The sequence below is a fragment of the Herpailurus yagouaroundi genome, unplaced genomic scaffold, assembly GCF_014898765.1.
Source record: "Herpailurus yagouaroundi ecotype Mexico unplaced genomic scaffold, PumYag 199, whole genome shotgun sequence".
Lineage (NCBI taxonomy): Eukaryota > Metazoa > Chordata > Mammalia > Carnivora > Felidae > Herpailurus > Herpailurus yagouaroundi.
This window is the reverse complement of record NW_024412430.1, coordinates 16,066,360-16,071,022: the sequence shown is the minus strand read 5'-3', so window position 1 is coordinate 16,071,022 and position 4,663 is coordinate 16,066,360. Positions and strand designations below refer to the sequence as shown.

General features: G+C 50.4%; 1 long non-coding RNA gene across 1 annotated transcript; it reads right to left on the bottom strand.

Moving 5' to 3' along the window:
- Nucleotides 1-1,489: 1,489 nt before the first annotated feature.
- LOC121013572 (uncharacterized) lies at nucleotides 1,490-2,490 on the bottom strand. Its single transcript, XR_005782780.1, has 3 exons — nucleotides 2,380-2,490; nucleotides 1,735-1,862; nucleotides 1,490-1,592 (listed from the first exon to the last, which is right to left on the bottom strand). It is a non-coding gene; the product is annotated as an uncharacterized LOC121013572 (long non-coding RNA).
- Between the last annotated feature and the right edge of the window lie 2,173 nt (nucleotides 2,491-4,663).

The window sequence follows — 4,663 nt, the reverse complement described above, 5'->3', positions numbered from 1 at the left end:
ACACACACACACACACACACACACACACACACACACACACACACACACAGTCAGTCACCTACCTCTTAGACTTTTATCAGGAAGAAACCTGGGAATGAGGAAGAAACTATTGGAGTACAGTCCATTGTTTTAGGTGATCCAGGCAGAGTGAATTTCCAGTTAATGTGGAAAGACTTAATAAAGACCATACCAGGAGAGAGATCTAGTCTATTGTTACTAATTCACAAGGAGCAAGGCTAAAGCTATATTAATAAGAGAACACACTCTTTATATATATAAACAGGGTAGCCTTTAGAAGAAACAACTTCTCTCACAGATGAGGTTTCTTGGTCTTTAAGGAAAGTCAGAAAGCAAATTGGGGGCAGGCCCACTGGAGGTGAGGTACCCTCGGGGCATGTCCCTTCCACAAGAGAGTGCACCCTACAGAAGGAGTGTATGGAGGGTGGTGGGTCAGAGGAAGCCTCGACTGGTATCCAGCTGAAACTCGAGGTTGTAGAATATTCCGGACTCAGGAAGTGGCTGGCAGAGGAGGCAGTGATAGAAAGGGGAGGGGGAGGTAGACAGGAAGGAGTGGGGCATGAATAAGGGGAAACCGAGGAAGAGTGAGGAAGGGCATGAGCCTACTGGAGATACTTTCTTTCTAAAAGCCCAAATAGACACTTGTTCTCCTTCTGAGATATAACAGTGTTCACTATTTTTAAAAAAAAATATTTTTTAACGTTTATTTTTATTTTTGAGACAGAGAGACAGAGCATGAACGGGGGAGGGGCAGAGAGAGAGGGAGACACAGAATTGGAAGCAGGCTCCAGGTTCTGAGCCATCAGCCCAGAGCCCAACGCGGGGCTCGAACCCATGGACCGTGAGATCGTGACCTGAGCTGAAGTCGGATGCTTAACCGACTGAGCCACCCAGGTGCCCCCACTATTTTTTTTTTAAAGGCGTAATTTCTGTTTCTGCCCCCAACTTCCTACTGCTTTGGGTCACACGTGAAATGCTTTAGGAAAAGAATAACCTAAATCTCCCAGGGGAATTCAGGAAAGGTGAGGAAGTTAGCATAAGGAGAAGTAGCCACGCTACAGCTGATGGCACTTGTCCTGCCCCTTGGTGGACCGTCGGGTGGGGAAGAGACACCACCAGCTGAGGGTCCTCCCGCCCAAGAGAGAGAGTGAGGTGATTCTCTGACGCCACTTAACAGGGCCCTCCCCACCTCCAAGGGTGCAGGCTGAGGCCAGAAATGTTAAGCATTCCCACGGTACAGGCACCTAGACTCTACTAGAAGCTTAGGACTTTACCGATCACCTAATATGCAGAAACACTGTCTGGGGTTTGAGGCTCCACACAACTCACTCATGCTGTTTCCTGCATATAGTATGAATTATTGCTTTGAATCCATAGTATGAGTAATTGCACACTTCAGCCACATCTGCTGCTTTTCTCCACTTTTTATTCTCCATTTGGAGTGTCTTACAGTTCTTCACGCACACCATAATCTTTCAGACATCTATGCACGTATGTGGTCTCCTCTGCTTGAAATGTCTCTTTTCCTTTCTGCTGGAAAACGTATTTGTCCGGGTTTTTGTCCATTGCAGCACCTAGTGTGTGTCCAGGAAATGCTTACAGAATGAAGGGATGACTGAAATACTCCATCCCAACACGGAGTTAACCACTCCTGTCTCTGCGCTATCTTACAACCTTCTGTGTTGTTGCACTTATCACGCTATGCTGTCTATTTACCTGTCTCTCCGCCCCGGACAGATTGTCTTTTTTCTTTTACCGCCATCTCAAATTTATGACTCCACTGGCACCATCACAGCTGGAAGTGCTCAATGTGACACGGCACAAGATGTCCTGCCGTGAAGTTTCTGTCCAAACAGAAAAGCCCACCAGCTTGCTTGTTCCTTCTCTTTTTCTGGGGGAAAAATCCAATAGGGGCCATTTACCCAAATAAACCTCTTAATGCGTTTATTTACTTATTTTTTGGGCATCTGAGTTTCCCTCTGAAGAAACGAAATGAAATAAACACACACATACATAAATAAATAAAAGTGTTGGGTGTCGCATCCCTTCCTTCCCCGCACTGCTGAGGGCATTCGTCTTGCCCTTGCAATCCTGAAATAAATATTGAAGGAAATGGCATCCAGCGTTCACGTTGCGCAATGACACGGAGTGCGCCCCGCAAAACTGTCGGGGGTGGGCACCCTGCGTCTGGACAGTCTCTGCGGGCGTGATGGGCTTGTTCCTGTGGGTGATCGTGGTGCTGTGCTGTGTCCCGCTCAGGGCCCCGGGGGGTAGGATGCCTTCGATCAGGGCACCCTCTGGCTGGGGCTGCTATCGTGGGGGAGGGGCCTCTGGGCGGGACCTGCCAGAGGTCAAACCCACAGCAGGCGAAGGCCTGGCCGCCGCGTGGGACCTCAGGTCAGCGGTGAAGCCAGCGGGCTCGATGGGCGTCCACGACCAACACCCGGGCGCCCGCCGCCTGGGACTCCGCTCCCCGTTCAGGGTGCAGTAGATGCAGCCAACCCCCCAAGCCTGACGCGAGGCCTCCACGAGGCCGACGGGCTCCGCCAGCCGGGGCGGCGCCATCACCACGCCTACGCAGAGGCCACGTGGCGTGACGATGACCCGGAGGGCGCCTGCGCGCAGCGCCCCGTGGCAGACGTCGAAGCGCCAGCTGCTCCGCGCAGGCCCACTGGGGCTTCGCCGCCGCGCCCCCTGCTGGCGGGGGGAGGCGCAGCGCGCGCTGGCTGAAGCCAGGGAGGGTGTTGGGGTCAAGTATCTGGCAGGTCTCGGCCACCGCCCACTCGCGCTCTCGGCCAGGCGTGGGCGGCTGCTTGAGTTCCTGGCGGGCGGACACCCACGCCTTGTCGATGCCCTCGATCCACCGTCGGGGAGGGGCCTCGCCTTGCGTCGCAGTCACCGTGCTTGCTTGTGGGGAGGACTTGGGGAGACACGGCACGTGCAACGCCTTGCTGATTGTGTGCTGCAGCACGAGACGACCGGATTGGATTTCTTGGTGGGGATGCAGGTGTGGGCTTCCTCCAGGTCGTTCAGGCTAATAGGTGCAGCTCATCGGCACCCGCCATGGTGTGCTCCCCGGGCTCCTTGATGATGCTCTCTGCGCAGGGTGGGAGCCGGGTTCGACTGGCCCAGCTGCTTCAGCCCCTCCGCTGACCCCGATGCCGGGGCTCGCACTGAACGTCACCGCCAGCAAGCTCGAAGCCGCGAAGGTGGAGATGGTGCCTGTTTTCACCAGGAACTCACGCCCACCAGGCCCGCGAAGTTCCCACGATGCGCATTCCTGATAGACTCTTTGTGAGCCCAGGCCGACTTCTGATGACGTGCGCTATTTGTGCCTTTGTAGGATCAGAACAGTGCCTGAAATGTAGTAGGTGCTCAATAAATTTGAACTGACTTGAACCTCTGTTCACATATCCACCGCATACCCACCGCACTTTGGAACCAGTGCAGTGTGCGTACAGTTCTCGAGGGCAAGCATCTTTACCGTGTGGTTTTCTGGCTTCACGTGATGTGATTGTCCTGTGTGGAAGTACAGATACTGTCATCGATCCAGGACCAAGGAGTGTATATTCAGCTGGTTATTTTTTTTTGTTCAGATCGTTGTCTTGAACTCTAAATTTTTTAATTAGTTCAATATCCAAAGAGCCTTTGGGAATACAGACTGTAAAGGCCCATATTTCATATGAATTTCAGCAGCGTTTGGAAGTCCTGAAGTGGGCCTGTGCACTGTGGGATGTCCACACAAGGTAAGTTGTTTTCCCCCACAGCCTTTGGATTCTGGAATATGGGCACAGCTTCCTTGAAAGGGAAAAGACCACACGAGGGAGCACCCTAGAGGGAGGCAGCATAGCAGTCATTAGAATAGATTTTCGAATCGCTGGCTAATCTTGTTTTTTTTTTTTTCCCCCCTCTCTGATCTTAAGATAAGTTTTATTGATCTGTGTCAAAGGTCGCAGATTCTTTTGCCATCTCCAATCTGCTAAGTCGTTCCAGTGAGTTTTTTGTTTGTTGTTGTCCTGATACCTTGTTAGAGAAAACAGGTGGAAAGCCCAGGATGTTGCCCAGTTGCCTTTACCTTGGCAAGGCTCAATTTCTTTTTTTTTAATTTGTTTTTTTTGTGTGTGTGTGTTTTTTTTTACTAAGGTGTAATTGACATATAACATTATATTAGTTTCAGCTGTGCAACATAATGATTTGGTAATTTGCTGACGTTGCAAAATGGTTACCACAGTACGTCTCGTTATTCTCTGTCACCATACAAAGCTTCAAAGCATGTTTTTCTTATGGTGAGTGCTTTTCAGACTTATTTTCTTAGCAACTTTCAAATACACAATACAGTATTGTTAACTATAGTCACCATGCTGTACGTGACATCCCTGTGACTGACTTATTTTATAACTGGAAATTTGTACCTTTTGACCCCTTTCACCCCCCCCCACCCCCACCCCCACCCCCACCCCCACCCTGACAGTCACCAATCTGTTCTCTGTATGTGTGTGCTTGTTTTTTCGTTTGTTTTTTAGATTCCACATGTAAGTGAGATCATACGGCGTTTGTCTTTCTCTGCCTTGTTTCACTTGGCATAATGCTCTTAAGATCCATCCACGTTGTTGTAAATAGCAAGATTCCATTCTTTTTTAAAAAT